Source organism: Rhinolophus sinicus, linkage group LG16 (genome assembly GCF_036562045.2).
Source record: "Rhinolophus sinicus isolate RSC01 linkage group LG16, ASM3656204v1, whole genome shotgun sequence".
In the NCBI taxonomy this organism is placed as follows: Eukaryota; Metazoa; Chordata; class Mammalia; order Chiroptera; family Rhinolophidae; genus Rhinolophus; species Rhinolophus sinicus.
The window spans coordinates 21,769,195-21,792,978 of NC_133765.1; the positions used below are offsets into that span (position 1 = coordinate 21,769,195).

Below are 23,784 nucleotides of genomic sequence, written 5' to 3' on the forward strand. Positions count from 1 at the left end.
CCTAAATAGAGTCAGCGGGATTATTGCGTGGCTGCCATGTGCAAGCAGAGTGAGTGCAGTACTGTGTTCAGTCTGGTTTGAGGTATTCTGAGTGGTTTTATTATGATAGTACGTCTATTGGAGGCTCTTCTACATCCTTATAGATTTCATTTTCTTTAATTGGGATGGGGAGGGAGAGAGAGAACAGCATTTACTTGGCATTCTTGCCTTTTAGAGCTGTGGGTTATTGATTCAGGGGCCTGGAATAGTAATGCTTGGAAGTAAAGGTTCCCTTGGGAGCACCAATGTTAAAGGGCAAAGGGAAAATGATTAGAATTTAAATCTCCAGACTCCACTGAATTTGTGGCTTCATTAAAAAAAGAGGGGAGGAGGAAATGATCTGGGCTGCTGCTGTAGGCTTTGTTTAACACTTGCATCCACAAACTGATAACTCCGAATTATACGGCCTTTACAACTTGAGCTATGTGGCTAAGTGTGAACAGCCAGCCAGTGGACAGATGCTTTTACTACCAGCCATCGTTTTGGACCATGTTCAATCAGGGCCAATCAATTCTAGCAGAATATCTCTTCTTTTCTATGGGAGAACGTAACCTTTGGCTTTGGCTTTCTTTGAGCTAGTGAAATCTCTCCTGACTGTTTGTGGAACATGTAATCACCAAATTACACACATACTTTGTTCTTTGATGTGTCACTCTTTAGAAATGCTACTTCCCTGAGGTCAGGGTTTCCTTTTAGAATATCTGATACCTAGTGTTGCTACTTAGCATTCATTTATATCATTCACTGCTACGTTACCATCCTATGAAATAAAATGAGTTAATCTTTCAACTTTCAGCTAATCAAAAAATATATTTTCTTTTGGAGCTATGATTTCCTTATAGAGAGGCCGTGGATATAGTGGGTAAAAGCCTGGCACGTTCTGGAATCCTTCCTCTGCAGTTTACCAGGTGATGGTCAATCCTGGCTATTAGTTAATCTCTGTACTTCAGTTTCCTCGTGTATAAATAAAATGGTGATATGAATAAAGCCCACCTCCTAGGGTTGGTAAAGGTTAAATTAGGTAATAAATGTAAAGCACTTATTATACTGCCTGGTACTTAAGTACCTAATAAGTGTTACTATTAATTTGTTGTTTTCCCAATGAATTTGCCTCCCTAATGATTCCACGTCCATAAATATTTAATGCAGCATATATTTGAGGAGCATATCCCAGTGGATGGAAAAGAAAAGGCTGCCAAGATTGTTTGAGTAGCAGGGGAATGTCATCTTGGTGTTTTAAATGTAGAACAATTTATAACAAGAAAATAGAAAGTTAACTAAGTACTAAGTTGCTAAATTAACATGTATATTTCAGACACTTGTGAAAAGTTCCTATCAGTGATCGTTTACCAGTACTTCAATTTGTTTCAGAATTGGCTTTAAACTCATTTTTTTGAAGCTATAAAAAGAGGCATGATGGTTCTCAAGAATCAGCAGACGTGCAGTTCTAGCACGGTGACCAGTCGCTTCCTCACTATGGGATTTAATTTTCCCATGTGAAAATGAGGTGGTGGAATATCTGATCTGTAAAGTACCTTCAAGTTGAGACTTTAGAATTCTCCTATTTAGGGCTTACAAGTATCATTTGAAGGTGCTTTATTATTTGTCTGTATTAGCCATAGTTGTGAATATTTCTCAGTTTCCAAGAAATGAGGATTTATCAGCGCCTTTCTTGATTTTGCCTTCTTTGTTGCAAGATGAGCCCCTGTTCATATCCAAATGGTGACGAGACCTTGGTTGTGTGGCTTTTCAAAATGTTGCTTTTGTTTGGATACATTTTGTGATATAAATAATTTGCTGGTGCAGCATATGTCAGGGATAAAATAGCCCTACAAGGACATAGGGGTTGTTTACACAGGATTTATATAAATACACAATAACAATGAATATTGGGATTGTTGCTGTTTCATAAAGGAAAACGTTTTCTGGCACCACACTGCCTCCTTCAAGAAGAAAGAAAGAGGAAGGGAGTGAGGAAGGAAGGTTGATTTGCTCTTTTAAAAAAAAATGTATGTCAGATATTTGTGTGTGTTAAAAACAAATGATGTTGCCGTGTCCCTGAAAATAAGCACATACACGCATGTATCTCTAAACAGGGTTAAAGGAGCCCCATCAGGCCTGATGGGGTCATAGTACAATATACTTCTGATCTCCAAGTGTTTGAATCGAAACACAAGTCCTTGCCTAGGGACTTGAAATTAAAGATAAAAGTGTGGAGGCTTTCACTTAAAGTGGTATGTTGGTTATTAATCTTGTTTACAATACGTAGATCAGTTCGCTGGTTCACTAGGCATCGAAGTTACTGTTACAGCTCCAGTGTGTTTCTGACTATTCTGAGGAGGAGACAAAGTATCGAGAAACTAGGGACAATATAATATCCTGAAGGCTGCACTATTGAAATGCTGTGTTTCTACATGCTGTAGGTTTCATGGAAACAAAAGCAAGAGACCACCCTCATTATGGAGATGGGCAGTAGCCCAAGCAGCTGTGAAAGGGAATGAAAAACTGTCCCTGTTTGTCTGGATTTTTCCATTCATTTTGTCCAGAAGTTTACCATTACCAAGTAGAGAGGTCACATTGCTTACTGGGGTTTGAGAGTCATTCTGATGTTGTTGCAAATTAGGTCTTTTTATAATAGTAAGTTGAATCTTATGTTAGCAGAAGCTGTTTAAGCAGTGATTTTCGTGTGATGAATAAAAACCTTAGCAGGGAAGGATTCCTTATGTGGGGCTGAGGGTTTTTAGGAATCCCAGAATTTGGATTTTAGATTTTAGTATCATGGGAACAATGGCAAAATAGAATGTTTTCAAAATTAAATGCAGTAACTTTTATGTGTTATATTCAAGGCACTGTGCTAATGACTGGAGAATCAGGTATTTTCCTATAACATGATACAGGTATGCTCTACAGAACTGTGCACTGACAATCATAGGGCTTATAAAAATAGAGCTAAATGTAGACTTCTCAACATCTCTGCAACTCTGAATCATGGAACCAAACCACAATAGCTGGGGTAGCCCAGGCAGGCAGCTCAGCATGCGTGGAAGTGGACATAGATATTAAAAATGCACTAGAAAAAGAGTTAAAATGCTGAGTTGCAGAAATACGAGATAATGCATTTCAAAGTGGAGCCCTGAGCCAGTGGGGTTGCCATTAAGGTGGACGCAGAAGGAGGTAAGACTTGCCCTGAGATGAGAACCAGAAATTACGCCGCTCTTAACCTTATAGGCAGGTGTTCACTTTTCATTTTCCTTAAACAGAGCAAAGAGCCTGTCTGCAAAGCAGTGTAGCTGAAGCCATTTTCTTTTTCCGTTTGAAGGTTACAATTCTATTCTAGTTCCTTCTGCCTAAGAAAAACATCACCTATGAACCAATACGAGTTCCATGTTATATTGATGTGAGTTAAGTGGTTCTGTAGAAATATTTTGTAGCAGCATGGACTGTAAAAGTGCAGATATGAACTCTCCCTGTATGGAACTGATCTAATTGAGAATATGAGAAATAAAGTTAAATGATGAAAGGTTTAAAAATGGCTCAAGGAAATACTGTAAGAAATAAGAAAATGCAGTCTATGACTATCAAATGATTAATGTAACTAATTGCTCTAGGAATTTAGAGATGGGGAAAGAGCTCCTCAGAAGCTGATGGTCAGAGACAGTTTAGGACGAGGTGGGTCATTGATTTTAGTTTTTTCCCTAATCCTCTAACTTTCTGGGTGTAGCTAAATAAAAACATTTAACTAATGCTTCTGAGGAGTTACACAATTCTTAAGATTCTATAGCTGTTAGATATTTAGTGTTCTCCCTCCCTCGTATTTCTTCCCTTTCACCCCTAGACTTTTTTTTTTTAAAGCTCTTAAAGTAGAATACTTTATGGAGTCATAGTATAGAAAGAATACTTATATCTGACTCAGTACCCATTCAAAGATAAATATTTTAGGGATGGATCTTTAGCTTTCTCTTCTGGTGTTGAGTAACTTGGGATTGTGTAGGCAGTCAGTTCAATTCAATTCGGCAGAGTTTTTCTGAATGCCAAGTATTGCGTGGCACTGTGCTAATTGCTGAGTAAGATGTGGTCCCTGCCCATCAGGAGAGAGTAGGACAAGATTTGTGACCTTAAACAAATCATTTGAAATTTTCAGGGTTTCATATTTCTCACTTGTAAATGAAGATAAAATCCTTTAAAAAAGAGGCATAAACAATGTAACATGAAAGTGTAGGAAAAGAGAGAGAAATATGAACTGGTAAAACTGTGGATGTCTTCTTATAAAAAGATGGGGTTTGAACTGGGCTTAGAAGGATTGCTTGATGTTGTCAGATGTACTAGAGGAGAAGAGTATTTTTGGCAGATGTGAAACATAGGCATAGGCATAGGAAAATGCTGAATGTGATCAGAAACAGTGAATAGAGTTGTGGGTGGAGTAAAGATTGTATGGGGGTTAGTGGATGGGTATGTTTAAGAAATGATAAATTTGGAAAATGAGGTTGGAGCCAAATTGTGGAAATCTTTGTATATCAGATTGATTTATTCTATATATATATAGTGACAAGCTTGTTAAAATTTTGAGACAGGAAATGCGTGATCAGAGTTTGGAAAAGAAAAAAAACAACCTTCATAAACATTACGTGCTTTATATTCTTATTTTATTTACTCCTCATAGTAGTACTGAAAAGTAGGTATTATGTGTATGGAGGGAATTTGTGGGAACCATGTACCTTCTGCTCAATCTTGCTGTGAACCTAAAACTTTAAAAAAGTAAAGTTTATATATACATATATTTTAAAGGATATATATATATATATATATATATATATATATTTAAAGGATATATATATGTATATCTACATATATATACACATATACGTACATACATACATATATATATATATATGGTTTCATCTTCATTTACAAGTGAGAAAAATGAAGCCCTGAAAATTAAATTCAAATGATTTGTTCAAGGTCACATAGCTGGAAATTGACTGCTCAAGGAACGTCTACACCTGTCTAATTTTTTAAAGTCCATCATCTTTCCACTTAGGAAGTGCATTAGACAAGAGGTTGGATGCAGAAAAAGCAATAGTACGCCTGTTGCAGGAGGCAGATGATGGGGAGCTGAACTAGCAGTGATCATGTAACTGGAGAGATGTAAGGAAGTGTTACAGATGCATAACAGATTTGAAAGTGTTACAGGAAGTATAATAGATTTGAAAGAGACTAATGGGATGAGGGCACGAAAGGAGAGGAAGTATGGAAGATACCATTTAACTGGGAGAATATCTCCATTTGGTCACCAAATATTTAAGGCATATCTACCATATACGTGATACTTTTTTAGGCAATGGGGATTCAGCACTGAACAAGATAAAGCCTCTGTTTTCATAGAGTTTAAGTGTGTGTGTGTGTGTGTGTGTGTGTGTGTGAGAGAGAGAGAGAGAGAGAGAGAGAGAGAGAGAGCGAGCAGGGTTGGTGGGGAATTCATAGATGCATTGGGATGGGATGCAGTTTTATCTTGGGTAGAACAGAGAGGCATTTCTTAAGACGTGATGTATGAGCAGAGACCTGGAGGAAGTAAGGGAAAAAGCCATGTGGCTTCTGGGGGAAAAAAGAGTAGTCCTAGCAGAGGGACCATCAAGGGTAAAAGCCCAAGGGAAGGAGTGTGCTTGCTGTACTCAGTCTAGGAAAGAGACTGGACTGGAGTTCAGAAAAAGAACTAAACAAAATGGACAAAGAACTAAACTAACCAATCTACCAGATTCAGAGTTCAAAACACTGGTTATAAGGATGTTCAGTGATCTCAGTGAGAACTTCACTGAGAAGGGAAACGTAAGAGATGGGAAACAAAACAGGAGATAGAAAACATGAAAAAGAACCAGTGAGAAATGAATAATACAAAACTGAAATAAAAAATACATTAGTGGAAATCAACAGTAGGATGAAGCAGAAGATTGAATCAGTGATTTAGAAGTTGAGGTAGCAGAAAACACTCAATCAGAGCAGCAAAAACAAAAAAAAATCCAAAAAAAGGAGAATAGTTTAAAGACTCTGTGACCAACATCAAGTGTACCTGCGTTTGCATCGTTGGGCACCAGGAGGAGAAGAGAAAGAGAAGGAATTGAAAACCTATTTGAAGAAATAATTATGGAAAACCTCCCTAACCTGGCAATGGAAATAGACATTCAAGCCCAGGATGCACAGAGAGTCCCAAACAAGAAGAACCCAAAGAGGCCCACCCCAAGGCACATCATAATTAAAATGCCAAAGGTTAAAGACAGAATCTTAAAAGCAGCAAGAGGAAAGCAGTTAGTTACCTACAAGGGAGCTCCCATAAGACCATCAGCTGATTTCTCAACAGAAACTTTGAAGGCCAGAAGGGATTGGCAGGAAATATTCAAACTGATCAAAGCAAAGACCTACAACCAAGATCACCCTGCCCAGCAAAGCTGTCATTTAGAATCGAAGGGCAGATGAAGAGCTTCCCAGACAAGAAAAAGCTAAAGGAGTTCGTCATCACCAAACCAGTATTACATGAAATGGTAGAGGGACTTCTTTAAGAAGAAGAAAAAAGGAAAAATATGAATAATAAAATGACAATAACTACTTATCTATCAATAATTACTTTAGATTAAAATGGATTAAATGTTCCAATCAGAAGGATAGGGTGGCTGAATGAATAAGGAAACAAGATCTTTGCATATGCTGCCTACAAGAGACTCGCTTCAAATTGAAAGACACACACAAACTGAAAGTAAAGGGATGGAAAAAGTTATTTCATGAAAATGGAAATGAAAAACAAAAAAGCTGTGGTAGTAATACTTATGCCAGACAGAATAGACTTTAAAACAAAGGCTATAACAAGAGACAAAGAAGGACCTAGTAATTCCGCTTCTGGGTGTTTATCCGAAGAAACTCAAAACACTGCTTCGAAGGGACATGTGCATCCATTTGTCTATTGCAGCATTATTTACAGTAGCTAAGATGTGGAGGCAGCCTGGGTATCCATCAATAGATGAATGGATAAAGAAGAGGTGGTACATATATATAATGGAACATTACTCAGTGATAAAAAAGAATGAAATCTTGCCATCTGCAACAACATGGATGGACCCTGAGGGTGTTGTGCTGAGTGGAATAAGTCAGACAGAGAAAGACAAATGCCATATGATTTCACTTATATGTGGAATCTAACGAACAAAATAAATAAACAAACAAAACAGAAAAAAACCATATACAGAGAACAATTTGATGGTTGCCAACTGGGAGGGGGTTGGGAGGAGGGTGAAAAAGGGGAAGGGATTAAGAAGTACAAGTTGGTAGTTACAAAATAGTCGTGGGGATGTAAAGTACAGCACAGGGAATATAACATAGTCAGTAATATTGTAAGAACTGCATGGTGTCAGATGGGTACTAATTGATCAGTGTGATCACTTCGTAAGTTATGTAATTGGCTAATCACTGTTGTACACCTAAAACTAACATAATATTGTTTGTCAACTGTAATTGAAAAATAAAAGTATTAAAGAAAAAAAGAAAGCAGCTCAAACATCTTGCCAGCTCGAATAGAGAGTCATAAAATGCCTTGGTATAGTTGTCATAATTGCTACTGTGATACTGTAGATTAGTATATTCATATTTGTGTCTTGAGGGAAAATGCAGAGAATTTACTTAAATTTGACATTTGGTTGGTTTGGATGATGGTTTGCTTTATTTCTTTTGATAGCTGGGATAATACCAGCAGTCACGTTCCTTCACGTGTACTGCGCGCATCCCGTAATGAGGCTCATGTTGCTAGTTACAATAGAATAATTAAGTTCTTCTATTGAGTCTGGGCTGCTTCCACAGTGTTTACCTTTTTAGCTGTACATGTGAGTGTTGGGCTGGCTATTGACTGGTGCCTATTTTTTTCTTTAGCCAAATAATGAAGACTAGATACTTTTTTTTCCAGTGCCTCCTGCCAGGGCATGTCAAATATATCTTAGAGTAGCATGGAGATCTAAGGGGTACTTAGTTTTTAATCTAATATATTGAGGTATCAGGGAAATATATGTTTTGAAATATAAATAGAATATAATTTTTAAGGCAAAAATAGTCTTTAAATCTTGCAATTTTTTTTTGGCAGAAGGACAATATTAACATCTGGTTACCAAACTGTGGTACCCTTAAGAGAATTGGAGGTGGTCCAGTTTCAAATAAAATATTGGATTAAGTGACTTCACTTGAGTTTTTATTATTTTGAAGTACATTTTTAAACCTCTGTTCTCCCTGTAATTTGCAGTTTGCATTTACTTGCAAGCAGTGATTTTAGTTTACATGATGAATCACTCTCTCTACCAACATTTGTAGGATACCACAGAAAATATCGTCAGAGTGAAAATGCCAGGTTACCAAAATGCAGCAGACAGGAAGGCACCATCTACTAATAAGGCCGCTCCATCTTTGAATCCTTATGTTGGAAGGAAGGGAACAAATATCACTGGGCACTGATTTTATAACTTGCAGCTTTACATATTTTCTCTTTCAGGTTTGCAATAAGCTTTTCAGGTAGGCTCGTTCCTTCCACACAACAATCTGCTGAAGCAAGAAGGGCAGATATAATTTCTATTGTGCTGGTTTGGAATCTTAGAAAGAGGTTTGTGAGTTGCCTCAGACCACATTGTCAATCAGTGGTGGAGCTGGGACCAGACCCCAAATTTCTCATCCCTAATCTGTTCTTTCTTCCACTGGATCTCCTGATACTTTCGTTTGTTTATTTTTGGTAAGTTTGATGGTAGAGCTGTGAGAAACTTCAATGGTTCATTTTTCTAGTTAGTTCAGCTTTCTCATCTAACATTCTCTCAGTGACTGCAAATCTAGTGCATGCGTGTCTAATATCAAGGTGAATACTGTCCCACTCTGTAGGAATTCAGAGTAAAACAGGTAAGGCAGGCGTGAAACAAATGCTAGCAGTGGCATTTAACATAGTTAATAACCGAGGGCCCAGAAAGTTTACATGTGGTTCATGTAAACTTTCCCCAGGACATAGTGGGAAAGCCAGGACTGGAGCACTCAACTGTCAAAATGGGGATAATAGTCCATTCTTCTTAGGCTTGTTGTGAGGATTACATGGAGCAGATAATCCATGTGTAAAGTATTTAGAACAGTACCTGGCACAGAGTAGCTAATCAATAAGTATTAGTTTCAGTTTCATGCTTTCTACTCCATAAAACTGCCTCTCCAGATGGAAGTGGGTCAGCAGGTTGATAATTAAATATGTGGATCTTATGAACAGGAACAGTAGAGGAGAAAACATGTTTTTTCTCATGGAAATTTGACCAATAATTCATTACTCTTTAGCAGAAGGGATTGATTATAAGTGATTGGATTTCATGCAGCATGTTTCTTATTCTTAGCTCCGCCTCCCTTTTTATGTATATAGATCCCCACATTTGTTGGGTTAGTTTTGGGATTTGTTTTACTGTCACATGTATCACAACTTTGGGAAGGAGGCATTTTTTTATTTTGTTACATGTAGATCATGGTTTTTATGCTGTTTCAGCAGTGTTCAATGACCTTATTCTCCCGTACACTTCTGTCTAAAACAAACAGACAGAACAAAATTGCTTTTCTCCCTCTAAGTTAGACCTAAAATGTGTTCACTATGGACTTTATTCACTTATATTAATAGTGGAACTTTTAACCCTTGTTGGAAGTGGTATGTGTGCTAACCATGCTTTCTTCTTTTTAAAAAAATACTCTTCTTATTTTGAAATAATTTTAGACTTGCAGAAAAGTTGCAAAAATAGAATAGAGAATTCCCACATACCTTCACATAGCTTTCTTTAGTGTTAACATTTTGAATAAGCATAGTATAATTATCAAAACTAATACATTAATACAGTATAATTATGAAAACTAATAAATTAATACAGTATAATTATGAAAACTAATAAATTAATACAATACTATTAACTAAATGATAGCCTATGAAAATGTCACTAGTTTTTCCGCTGATGCCTTGTTCTGCTCTAGAATACGATCGGGGTCCCGCAGACACTGAATTGTGATGTCTCCTTAAGGTGCCTCTAGTATGTGACTCGTCTTCCTCGTCTTTGCCAATCTTTCCTTGAACGTTTTTTTAGTACAAGTCTGCTGGAAACAAACAAACAGAAAAACAATTTTATTTTTAATTGTGGTAAAGCACACGTAACAAAATTTACCATCTTAACCATCTTAAGTGTACAGCTCCATACTGTTAAGTGCATTCACGTTGTTGTGCAGCCAGTCTCTGCAACTCTTTTTCATCTCGCAAAACTGAAACTCTATACCCATGAAACAACTCCCCCAGTCCTGCCTCCCCCCAGCCCCTGCCAACCACCATGCAACTTCCTGTCTCTATGAATCTGACAAATAGGTGCCTCACGTAAGGGGAGTGGAATCACACTGCAGTTGTCTTTTAGTCGCAGGTTTATTCCCTTAGCGTGATGTTCTCAAGGCTCCTATTTTAGTAGCATGAACCTGTGTATCTGCATATCCAAGTTTCTCTTGTCTTTAAGGCGGAATAATATTGCATTGTCCATATACCCCACGTTTTGTTTATCCCTCCATCTGTTGCTTTTACCTTTGGCTAAATGCTGCTGTGAACATGGTTGGACAAATCACTGTGCAAGTCCCTGTTTTCAGTTCTTTTGAGTATCTACCCAGAAGTGGAATTGCTGGACAATATGGTAATTCTGTTTTTAATTTTTTGAGGAACTACCATACTGTTTCCGTAGCAGCTTTTATATGTCAGAAAGTGTCTTTTTTTTTCTTTTTTTTTTTTTTTTCTGTGACATTTGAAAGCTATTTTCACTAAGTCTGGAGATTTCTTTCAGATTTCAAGATGTTGCTCCACTTGTCTCTCTTGTATTGTTTCCAATGAGAAGTCTGCTGTCATTCTTAGCTTTGTTCCTGTGTAAACTGTTTCCTCTGGCTGCTTTTAAGATTTTTTCCGTTTCTTAATGTGTTTAAGAAAATTGATCATGATGTGCCTTGTTGTAGTTTTGATTTTAAAATAATAGTTTTTATTAAACCTGGAAAATTGGTAGGTCTTATTTCCTCAGATACGTTTTCCTGCCCTCTTTTCTCTCCTCCTTTGAAGACTCCAGCTACACATACGTTAGGCTGCTTACGCTGTTCACATAGCCCACTGATGCTCTGTTGAAACACTGTGTTTTATTTTCAGTCGTTTCATATGGTACATCTTCAAATTTACCAATATTTAGTTTCTAATTTGCTGTTAATCCCATGCCCTGCATTTTATTATCTGAGACATTATGTTTTTGTCTGTAGACCTCTGATTTGTGTCTTTTTAGAAGTAGCTTCCAGGTTTCTCCTTAACATGATCATGTTTTTCTTTATTTTCTTGAACATAAAATATTGTTATAATGATTCTTTTAATAGCATTGTCTGCTCATTTGTGTCATTCCTGGTTTGGTTTCTGTTGATTGATTCTTCTCATTATGGGTTGTATTTTCCTGCTTATTTGTTTGCCTGATAATTTTTGATTGGATGTCAGACATGGTGAAGTTTACTTTGTTGTGTTCTAGGTATTCGTGTATTTACAAGGTATTTTTTAACATTGTTTTGGAGCTTTGTTGCCATTAAATTACTTGAAAATGGATTGCTCTTTTTGAGGTTGCTTTCAATACTGTGTTTCCCTGAAAATAAGACCGGGTCTTATATTAGTTTTTGCTCCAAAAGACACATTAGGGCTTATGTTCAGGGGATGTCATCCTGAAAAATCATGCTAGGTCTTATTTTCTGGTTAGGTCTTATTTTCAGGGAAACACGGTATTTTTTGGGTGGAACCAGAGCAGCCTTCAGTCTAGGCTAATTTTGCCTCACTATTGAGGCAGTACCTTTAGAATACTTTGTGTCCCATGTATTGTGAAGATTTTTCATTCTGGCTGGTGAGAAGACTATTCATGGCTCTGTGTGAGGGTCCACCTGCTTCTTTCTGGTGGTTCTTTCCCCAGCAGTGGATAGTTTTCCCCTACGGATGCACCGATCGGTTCTCCGATGAATACTTGGGGTGGGAGGACCCTCTGAAGAGAGCCACAGTTTTCTCTCAGCGCAGCTTCTGCTCTCCAGTATTCGGCCCTGTGAATCCTGCCCACCATACATAGCCTCTTTGAGCTCCCTCCTCTGTCTTCTCAACTAAGGGAGACTGCTGGGTTTGTCTTGGGTTCCCTTTCCCAGAGCTGCAGCGTAAAACTCTCTGCAGTGAGCTTAAGCAATCACAGGGCTCACCGCTTTCTCGCTCTCTCTCAGGGATCATTGTCCTTTGCTGCTTTTTGTCCAATGGCCGAAAACTGTTATTTCTTGTTTATTTTTCCCCTAGTCTTTTAGTTGTTTCAGTAATTAGGTAAATGAGTCTTGTCCCTGTTACGCTATCTTGCTTAGAGGCAGAATTTGAGCAAGTCATTTAATCTCCTTATGTTCCAGTTTACTCATCTATAAAATGATAATTATGGATTTGTGAGGACTGAATAAGATAATAGACATAAAGCACTTAGTACAGTTCCTGGCACATACTAAGCGCTCAGTAAATGTTAGTTATTATTATTGGCACCAAAAAGGGGGAGAGAATGGTTTGAACCAGTCTAGGAAACTAGGATCGTGAGCCAGTTTTTTAAAATTCTGATTCACTTTCTCTGACTTGTAAGTATTAAAAAGCAAGAGCTATTAGTGCAAGTGTTTTTCTCCCTCCCCTTACCTCCTGTCCCCTGCCCTATTTATTTATTTTTAACCAGGTCTAAAACATCATTCTTGATACTGTAATGAATGTAGAAGGTAGTAACTTTCCCTGAAACCCTTTTCACCCCCCAAAGTCAGAATATATAGCAATTAGGGGCACAGTCCGTAGCGTCAGACTTGGATTGGAATTCTCGCGTCCTCGCGTACTGATCTGCAGCTTAATTATTCTGCCTGCCTAGTCCTCATTTTATAAATGAGGCAACACCACATACTTCATATGTTTGTTGGGAGAATTAACTAAGTTAATGTATATAAAGCCCTTTAGCACAGTGCCTGTCACATAGTTAGGACTTAATAAATGGTGGCTCTTAGCTTTACTAGTAGTGCCATTGTCATGAAGGGTGTCATGCAGGGTCTGTGGTCCCGCTCCCTGCACAAGAACGCAGGACATGGTGAGGCCAAAAAGGAACACCCACGGAGCCATAGATAGGGGAGACATACCACTATAGTCTCGCTGGTGGCTGGGTTGGAGACACAGGAAGCAGGAGACACACTATCCGCAACCTGCCGTCCACTTCTCTGCCAACCAACCAACCCCACTTGCTAGCTGCAATCCACGCTTGCTAATTCAGCCACCATCTTCTTGCCAGCCCCCATCCACTGCTAGTGTAGCCACGGCAGTTATATTAGTGGCCAATGGCTCACTGGTTACAGCTGACGGCCAACTAGCCACAGCTAATGGCCATCAATTCACAGTTGAGGGCCATTTACTACCTGAGCCAGCACCTTTCCATGTGAGGGCGAGAGCCTGGAAACTGCATTCCTGGCTCTGTCCCCACAGCCATTCACACCAGAGATCTAAAACTGAAATGACCATATCTAACTCCAACTTTCTAGGTCATGGTTTCCTTTTAGTGGTCTCTTTCTTTGTAATATCCAACATAATAATATTTGTATATCACTTTATAGTTTACAGGAGGTATTCACATACATTGTCTTATTAGGTGCTTGAATCTTTGTTTCTATTTTCCAACGAGGAACCTAAGACTCAGAGAAGATAAGCAAAGAATTTACAGCCAAACAGCTAGTAAATGACGAAGCCACAGCTACACAGGATTAGAACTGTTTAAAGTGTCCTTTGCACCATTCATGTGGCTTCCTAGTGAAACACTTTACTTGTGTCTAGATTTATATACTGTGTCATCAACAATGGATTTTATGGTCTTTCAGGGCAAGGATCATAAAGTGTCTTACTTTTTAAATTTTGCTTAGTGGCCAGCAGTCAATATAAAGCTACTGTTTACATATCTATGGAAAGAAAAACATGCTTTTTGTTTTACTGTGTACTTCTCCCAAATAAGAATGATTATTGAGTAATTAATACCTATTTGTGTAGGATACTGTTAAATGATAATTCTTTCTTCAAAATGTAGATGTGTAACTATATACTCTTGAGATATTTTAGTTTTGAAAGCAAATATCTTCTATATAGGTAAATTTACTGAATTTTCTTCTCAGGATAAAACTTTTCTAGAATCACATCAAATAGAGCTGCTATTTGCCAATTTCATGGAAGTTATAGTAGATTCCATTTATAGATCAAATGTCAATGACTAAATATAATTACTTACAGCTAAATCTTATCAAAGCAATAAGCTCAAAATAACTTCTATGGAATTTAAAGCAAAGAAGGGAGGCAGGATGTTTCAAATAATGGACGTTTCCTATTGTTTCATTTGAAAAATAGTTCTTATTTTGAAAATAAATGGTGGCTATTGTCTGTCTGTGTTTCTCCATGTTTCTTCCAGAAAAAAAAAAGATCTTAAACTTTTATCTCATGGTTTTTGCCTACATTTTTGTATTCTTTCAGGGAGAGAATTTTCTTTGGAGCTGTTAATTATGTTAATTATTATGGCCTATTCATAATAATTGATTCCCCCCCCCTTAAAAGAATAGTTGTATTCTCTGAAGCAGCCTATTTTGACTAATTTTTGTTGTTATATCTGTACTGGTTACAGATTTAGGCAGAAGGTTGCTGTCACTTCCAGAAGCGAGTTTTGGTCAAATCATCCTGTATACTTAGTATCGTTATTTGGTAGTAGTCTTGTTTATTTTCTTAGCTACTGGTTATATTCTACATAATTACCTATAAAGAAGCTTGTTGTTGTTGTTAAACAAAACACATTACTCTAAATGACGAATCTACATCCAGTGGCCCTTGCTCCCATAATTAAAACACCTAGTGAGTGCAGATGTTAAACAGCGGTGCTTTTGCAGATGTGACTGGGATCTGGGGACTCTGACGTCCTTCACTTCCCTTCTCCAATGGAAAGATTCTGTCAGTGGCCGGATAATACCCTCGGATGCTGAGTGTTCCTATGTAAGCAAAGCAGCCTGAGCATTTGGGATCCTCTTGGGTTGCTCGTCCTTTACAAAACATTAGATGCTTATAAGCAATGAAACCTTTGTGTACCATAGGAAGGAAGGGCTTCATAAAGTATCTGAAGGAGTTATAATGAAAGTCAAACTCCAGAGATTGTTTGTTTTTTAATTTGTAAAATAGGAATACAACTTGCCTCATGTTTTGGTCTTTATATTGAACATCTGGCACAGTACCTGGCATATACTAGGTTCTTGATAAATACCTGTTATTTGAATAAATGAAAGGATCCAGTAAGGAGTGGGGAGGTACTTACAAAGTGTAAAGTTGTCTTTGGCGGGGAGCTCACCGACAGCCAGTGTTCTCATACTTTCACTTGCTCTGTGTGCTCTTCTACCCTGCTCTGTGGTATTCTTCACCCCTCAGCTCTGTATTACAAGATAAGAGGGGTTCAGCTAAATGCCAACTTTAGCTAGAAACAGAGACTGTTCTGGAGGGGCTTAGCTAACCCACATTTTACTGATGGAGGCATTTCTAGGTTTGGCAGACGCTGTGCAGTGTCATTGGGTCAGATAGTGTGTGGTCTGTAGTTCTGCTCCTGACTTCGGCATTTGCTCGTCGTGGCACAGATCTTGCTGCTTTTCCCATTTCATATGTGTGCTCCTCCGACATGTTGGCAGGGGCAAGGGGCCACTGAGACTGACTGAGCAGGAGACGGAGAAGGAAAAGCTGACCATCAGCATATTCAAGAGTCTCCCTCCTGGCCCTCCTGTTGGCAACAGTTGTTGTTTCTACCCAGAATCGAACAAAGCGCATCATCTTGAAAAAAATAAGACGTCAGTGTCTTATTCTTATTTTCTTCCTTTTTGAAAAATGATAAGTAGGACAAACCATGAACAACAGGGAGGTGGGGAGAGAAAGGGTTCAGGGAATACGACTGGAACTGTCGGGAGAGAAAAATATCGGCATGTGGGGGATTGTGATGCTGGCGTTTCAAAGTGGCTGTAATTGTACACCGAAAATCCTGTAATTACGTGCTTAGCTGTTTAATAAAAATATCCTGTAGTGAAATTGCTATATATTTACTCTGTATCTGAAATGAAGACTATCTTAAATACAAATGTGAGCATGGGATGAGTGCTACAGCTTCAATTTTTTGAAAAAGGAAATTAGATGTGTTTAGTAGCACTGTTCAGAAGTTTTCCAACTATGAATGATCAATTCAGAGTTACCTGAGTAAATCTATCATTTGTCAGTCTTGTAGTTTTCCTGTTTTCTGAGCCTTTGAAAGAAAATTTCTGTGAAAACAAATGGTATATGATTAACTTCTTGGCTGTGAACCTACTGTGTAAAAAACCGGTAGCCAGGGTGGTTAGGTTGAATCTACGTGTCTGCATGCAGGCTGCCTGCCCTGAGTTGAAGTTCATCTGGGATCTCTAAGTGATGGAACCTTGGGTTTTGCACATAGGAGCAACCGTTTCACTGCTTTAATGACAGTTAAAATGATCCTGAGTAAATAGAGTTAACTGGAGTAGTGCCCGAATCACCTGGGGATATTCTTAAAAACAGATTCTGATTTGGTGACTTGCGTTTCTGCCTTCTAATCAATTGTCAGGTGGTGCTAATGTTTCTGGGCCAAGGACAGCATTGAATATCAAAGGTTTATGGTGTTTCATTATCTGACGCTCCTCCTTCTCTCTGTAGTTCTGTCTTTCTTGATCCAAGTGTTTTTCCATCTCTTTCTCTCTCTGCTCTCAGCTTCTGTCTCTCCCTGTTTCTGTCTTACCATTCTGTGTAATTTCTGCCTTTCTGTCTTTCTTTCCTTCTTTCTCCTTCTCTGCCTTCCCCGTTACTATCTCTTCTAACAACCTGCCTCTTTGCATCTCTCCTCTCTCAGCCTTCTCTCTCTCTCTCTCTCTCTCTCTCTCTCTCTCTCTCTCTCTGTCTCTGTCTCTGTCTCTGTCTCTCTCACACACACACACACACACATATGCACATACACACACACAAACCACATTCAGAGAATTACAATGTAGGGCACAGAGATGATAGTGAAGAATGTTCACCAGTGTTTAATGATGTTAATGATGTCTTTCCCATTTTGAATCTAAGCCAAAGCCTTCTTTATCTGTGTTCTTGGAGATAAGGAAAAATGCCAAGAGGGTGGTGTGTATGAATTTTTATTCACCATTGGGATTCTGGACACTGAGACATCCTCCTAGAGGTGATCATGGTTCCCTCACAAGTGTTAGGAAAACACATAAGTCCCCCAGGCTGGTCTGGTCATTACAGAAGCCTGAAATGGTAGTTCTGAATCCAGCAATCTTAGCTGATAAGCTGGATTCCTCCTCGTAATTTAATCACACTGTTCAAATAGTGATACTTCTTGTAGTCATACATCTTCTTGCCCCAAAGATTTAGTTCTGATAGAGTTCAGATTAACTCGCTAGTAATTTTGAACTAATTACTTAAACCTTGGGCACTGAGTTCCTTCATCTGTAAAATAAGAGAGTATAACTAGATGGTCTCCAAGGTTCATTTTAGCTATGACAGTCTATGATTTAAAAAATCATTAGATAAAGTACATTTCAAGTATCAGCTGTTAGTTTGTTCAAATTCTTGATTGAGTCATTTCCCCATCAAAATATAAATTTCTTTTTCTGTTGAGTCGGGCTAGACTTGATATGCTCTGGGTTTACTTTGAAGATTAAGCAATATATTGCATTCATCTCTCAATGATTTGTACTAATGTAGATAATGGATGGTGTAAGCAGAAAACCCATGTTTATGTGCTTTAGGACACATTAATCACAACAGAACTTTCTTCCCAATTGGTTTGCTTGGGCTGATAGTAGACATAGTTTGTATTTGTGGAGCTACCTGCAGCTATCACTGTCTGGACATCATATCTAACACTAGATAACCTGAAGCCAAAAAGCCCCGCTGAGTGCCTTTTGCTTTTCAGTCCTCTGGATGCTCTCTTATTTATTATCACTGAACAGAAGAACAATAACTATTTTAGAAGCTGTCATCGATCTTGGAAACGTCCATTGTGTTTTCTTTGATTTTGGTGGAGAAGAAATGAGGATACAACGTGGAATGAGTAAGGCCTTGAGAAGTTGGGGTCCTTATGTATCTGCGTCTTCTCTTCTATAAATAGTCCCATGCTTGTTAGATGCAGTGCTCATACTGGCACTGGTCAGAATGTTCCTTGGATTCAACATCTTAAAGTATCACGTGTTGTATGATTTCTATCAAATTGTTTAATTATCGAGAAACCGTAGGTGATTATCTTCTGAGATAAGACTTTTGATTTTTTTCAGGGAAACCGTTAGATAAATAAATCATTGTAAACATAGTGGTAATGCAGATTGGTATGTGCAGTCTTTGGTATTACAATGAAGGTTCAGAGAGATGGGGAGAATGAGGTTGGATACGATGTACAATAGTCTTTGTGTAAAATGTTCACTTATTCCTCAATACAGATATATCTTGCTTTAAAGAAGTGTAGTCTGTAGAAAGTCAGGGTTTCAGTGAAGGGACTGTAATGAGGGCACTACTTACAGAGGTTCGGGCAGGGTTAAGGAAACGAAAAAGCGTAGTGAGATATCCGGAGCTAGCATCCCTCGGCAGTTGTCACCTCTGCCCCAGGCCAGAAGGAGCAAGAGGGAACAGTGTCATTGAAGCCTGGTGAGAGGTGGCATTGTTGAAGAAGAGCTGTGTGCAAGAAGCTGTGGCCACAGAGAAGGCACCGAAACAGTCATGATGCGGTCAAGAGGGAGTGAGGGATTGTGGGAGAGGGGCCAGGAATAAATACTCTGACCCTCTCTCCTCTTGCTTTCTGATCTTGGGCCAGTGCCTCCCACTTGCTGAGCTCAACCTGAAGCCAGAGGGTAAGGGAGCCTTAGTTGTCCCTAGGGATTGGCCTTGTGGTGCACAGAGGGACCCGACAGGACAGGGTCGGATAAGGGGTGGGGTGGGGGGACGGCAAACAGAATACTCAGCACAGAAAGGATACATTTTGATTTACAGATGGGATTGCCTTAATGTAAAATGAAGCACAGCTATGATTTCATCTCATGTTTGCTGTACATTCCTGCTAATCTTATGTATATATTTTTAGCATCTATTTTTAAACTTTTTACCAATAATAATTTTCACTATGCCTTGTAAATACCTCAAGAAGAGGGCATCGTATATAAATGCTAAAAGCCAAAACCAGCTTGTTCTGTAGATTGTGTTTGCCTCTGTAAATCTTTATTATACTCAAGAAAAGAAGACATGCTAGTTAGTCATGTTGACGTGTTCTTTTAAAGGTGATGAAAGATACTTTAAATTAAACATGAATCTTTGAAGAACCTGTGAGTTAATTTTTAAAACATGACCAGTTCTCAGATGTACACGGACTGCATAAAGAAAAGATTCTTTCTATTTTAGCAACCAATCTTTTCTTTTGAGTGATGTTACTAATCTAATTATGGTACTTGTTAAAACTGATAACATAGGATAACCTTTTCAGATATATCTGTAGTCACCTTCATGATACAGCTTGGCTCTACTACCTTTCAAGAGGTTTACAAGCCCGGTTTTATTTGTGACCCAGCAGAGTCACATGTGATGCTGCGAGACCCTGTCCATTGAAAGAGAAAAGTTCTGTGTTAAAACAACCCCCCAAACCCCAACAACTTTTTAGTAATTTACAAATAAATGCTTCAGTCTGCCCTTAAATGTAGCCCTTCTGTGCTCAAGACGAGTGTTCTCTCGCCTTGCCAGCCTCCCTTGCTGGTCTCCGTTGCACTGTCTGCTCAGAGGGCGCTACCTTGATGGGTAAGTAGTACGCCTGACCCTGATAATGAGGCCACCTTGGTTCATTTCTAGTCTCTGATCATCACACTCTTTAAAGTGTAATGCTACTCTAGTATTAGCTTTTTAGATCTAAACTTAAGAAAAGAACTGGGTGTCTTTTTTTTAAGTGGTTTAGGACAGAGAGAAAGCTGTGGATACTCTAAGTAGTGACCCCTTGAAAAGCCAGATAACCTTCCAAGTCCTTGATTCAGATCTAAAGTACATTGGCTTACCATTGTCATTTGAGAAAGTGTTTGCATCCTAACTAGGACATAGCCTCATTCTAGATTGTGGGCTCTCTTTCCCTTCTAATATTGTTTAATAGTTGTCTCTTTCAGAACATTTTTTTTTTTCCAAGGCACATAGGTAAAAAAGCAGAAGTACTGAAGGGTATTCATTTTGTTGGTATATTTTTATAAACTCTTGAATCAGTAGTGTTGTTAAAAGTTGTAAAGTCTTATTTATCACTCTTTTAAGTGTTTTTGCACATTCTTTCAGCACCACCCACCGTTCTTCCTGTCAGTTTAAACACTCATCTTACTAGCCAGAGCATTTGCATGTTGCAGTGTACACATTCAAATGTGTTTTCACAGTAATATTGCGGCATCCCGTTACCATGACTGGATGGAAACATTCTTTGTAATTTTTCATCATTATAGGCAAAAATTTAAAAATAAGACTACTGTGTATCACTAATCTTTTGCAGCCATGGAAAAAATAAGGAACTAAGTAAGTTGTTTGAGTAGTTTAAGGAAAAACAAAATAAGGAAAAGCAGCTACTTTATAGTTATCAGATTTCTTCTGAAAGTATCTGAAGTTTGGTCTTTACCAATTTGCATATCCCGTCCTTGTCTACTTTATTCACTTTGTCATATGTAACCTTGTCACAAATATGGAAAACTACTTGAAAATGAAACCTCAGATAGTACTGTCTCACATACTCAGTTCTCTTGCAAAGAAGAATGAAAGTAGGGCAGAAATGAAATGATTATTAATGCTTGAAAATAACCCTTTCTTGCTTTTTGAAAAACAGCTTTATTGAGATATAATTGACATACAACAAACTACACATACATAAAGTGTACAATTTAATAAGTTTTGGCATATGTGTACACCCATGAAACCATCATCACAATCAAAATAGTGAACATATTCACCACCTTGAGAAGTTTTTTGTGTGTGTACCTCCCCAGGCACCAACCAGTATCCTTTCTATATATTAGTGTATATTTTCTAGATTTTTTATGTAAATGAAATTATACAGCATGTACCCTTTTGTGTCTGGCTCGTGTCATCCAGCATAATTATTTTTAGGTTTATCTATATTGTTGCATATATCAATAGTTCATTCCTTTGTATTGTGGAATAGTATTCTATTGTATGGATATATCACAATGTATTTAGCCATTCATCTGTTAATGGACATTTGTTTCCAGTTTGGGGCTATTATACATAAGGCTGCTGTAAAAGTTTGTGTACAACTCTTTGTATGGATATATATTTCATTTTCACTTGGGTAAATACCTAGGAGTAGAATGGCTGGATCATATGGTAGGTGTATGTTTAACTTTTTAAGGAATTGCCAAAATATTTTGTAAGATGGTTGTATCATTTTTTTAATTAGTTTCAGGTGCACAAGACAAAGTACTACTTAGACATTTATCATTTATATCCCTTACACTGTGTGAACCCCCCTCCCCCCATCCACTATTCCTCTGACATCACACAGGCATTACATTTCCACTGTCTCTATTCCTAGTGCTGTACTCTGCTTCCTGTAAGTATATACATACATACATATATATATATATATATACACATGTATATATATATATATATATATAAACTTGTAGTTGACATTCATTATTGTTCAGCTTCAGCTTCAGGTGTACAGTGCTGAGATCAGGCATCTACATCATCCCTGAGGTGGTCTCCCAAATGGGACAAGTGTCCATTGGATACCCTACAAAATCTTGACAGCATTGTTGATTACATTCCCCAAATTAATTTTCAAAACCCTGGGGCCATCTTGTGGTTACTGACTGTTTTCTAACCCCCTCACCTTCCCCCTTATCCCCACCCCCACCCCTCCCATCTAGCAACCCTCAGTTTGGTTGTATCATTTTACATTCCCACTGTCAGTTTATGAGAGTTCTAGTTTCTCCACATCCTCACCAACAATTGGTATGCATGGGCAGCCTTTTAAACTTTAGTCATTTTAGTAGGTTCATAGTGGTATCTCATTATGATTTTAATTTCTCTAATGACTAAGGATGTTGAACATCTTTTCATGTGCTTTGTCATACATTTATCTTCTTTCGCCAAGTGTCTAAATCTTAAACCATTGTATTTTCATTGGGTTGTTTGTTTTCTTATTGTTGGGTGTTGAGAGCTCTCTTTACCCAGAATGCAAGTCGTATATCAGATATATGCTTTGTAAAGTTTTTCTTTCAGCTTCTGATTTATCTTTTTTATTCTTCTAATTATCTTTGAGGAGCAGCAGTTTTCAATTTTGATGAAGTTCATTTTTTTCAATTTGTTATTTTTTAGATTGTACTTTTGTGTCATATGTAAGAAATCTTTGCTTGCTCCAAAATCACAAAGGTTTTCTCTAACGTTTTCTTCTAGACATTTTACAGTTTTAGGTTTTAGATTTTGGTCTATGTTTAATTTTTAGTTGATTTTAGTATATGGTGTGAGGTATGGCTCCACATTCTTTTTCGGAGGGCAGTGGTGCATGTGGTATTCATTGTCCCGGCACCCTTTGTTGAACTGGCTATCCTTTCTCCACTGCATTGCCTTCGTGCCTTTGTCCAAAAACAGTGGAATTTTCTTATTGTGCCTTGTGCTTTTCTGCTATGTTTGTTGTTCAACACTGTGGAAACAAAAGGAGAGCGGATAAAAACCAAACTCTTTGGAAAATAAACAAGACCTTTAATAATCTGGCCCTAACCGAACTCTCCTTGTTCATCTCCTACCATAACTGGTCTCTTCCCATCTCCCCTGATTTTACTGTGTGGAATTGCTCTCCATTCCCTGACTGTGTGGAATTGCTCTTGCTTCCTTGTGTGGAATTGCTCTCCATTCCCTGACTGTGTGGAATTGCTCTTGCTTCCCTGGCTGTGTCATTGGCTTTCATGCCTCTGTGCTTTTCCACAAGCTCTTCCCTCTGCCTGAGATATCATTTCCCCAGTGAAGCATCAAGTCCTTTGTTAAGTCCATCCAAACGCTACCTCTTAGAAACCTCCCATTGCCTAAGTTAATTGCTCCGCCTTTGTGTCACCAAAGCACTGTAGACAGACCCCTATTGAGTACTTAGGACTTTCTATTGTGATTCTCTGCATATCTGTCTTTCCTAACAGACTCCTGAGGCTCCTCCTAAGGAGACAGGGACAGGGATCCAGACTAATTCATGTTTATGTCAGTGGCTAGAATACAGCAAGAAAATGTTAGAAGAATGGGTGATTGAGAGAAGAGAGAGGAAATTAGAAGTAAATATTTTAAGAGAAAAACTTGTTGAGAGGAAAATACATTGTATTTAGATTTGGTTTGCCGTTGTGGGCAGAATGTCCTATGGGTTATAGGAAATGTTAGGTAAGACTGTGTATTTGTCCGTGGGATTCTTTATAAACTTCATGGTGTTCTTGGTTGAAATTTGGTATTGTTTCTTTACCTAGTTAAATGCACTAGTTAATGACACAGGAAAATAACAAGACAGTATCAAGAAAGGTATGTTGAGAATGATATTTTCAACATTTATGCATGCAAAGAAAGAGGAAAGAAGTTGTTGAACCAGCAGCTGCCAAATT

The 23,784-nt window shown here is 38.1% G+C and overlaps 1 protein-coding gene across 3 annotated transcripts in view; it reads left to right on the forward strand.

Moving 5' to 3' along the window:
• TTC28 (tetratricopeptide repeat domain 28) overlaps window positions 1-23,784 on the forward strand; it is a 611,406-nt gene that overhangs the window by 235,488 nt on the left and 352,134 nt on the right. The gene's annotated exons all lie outside the window — the stretch shown is intronic.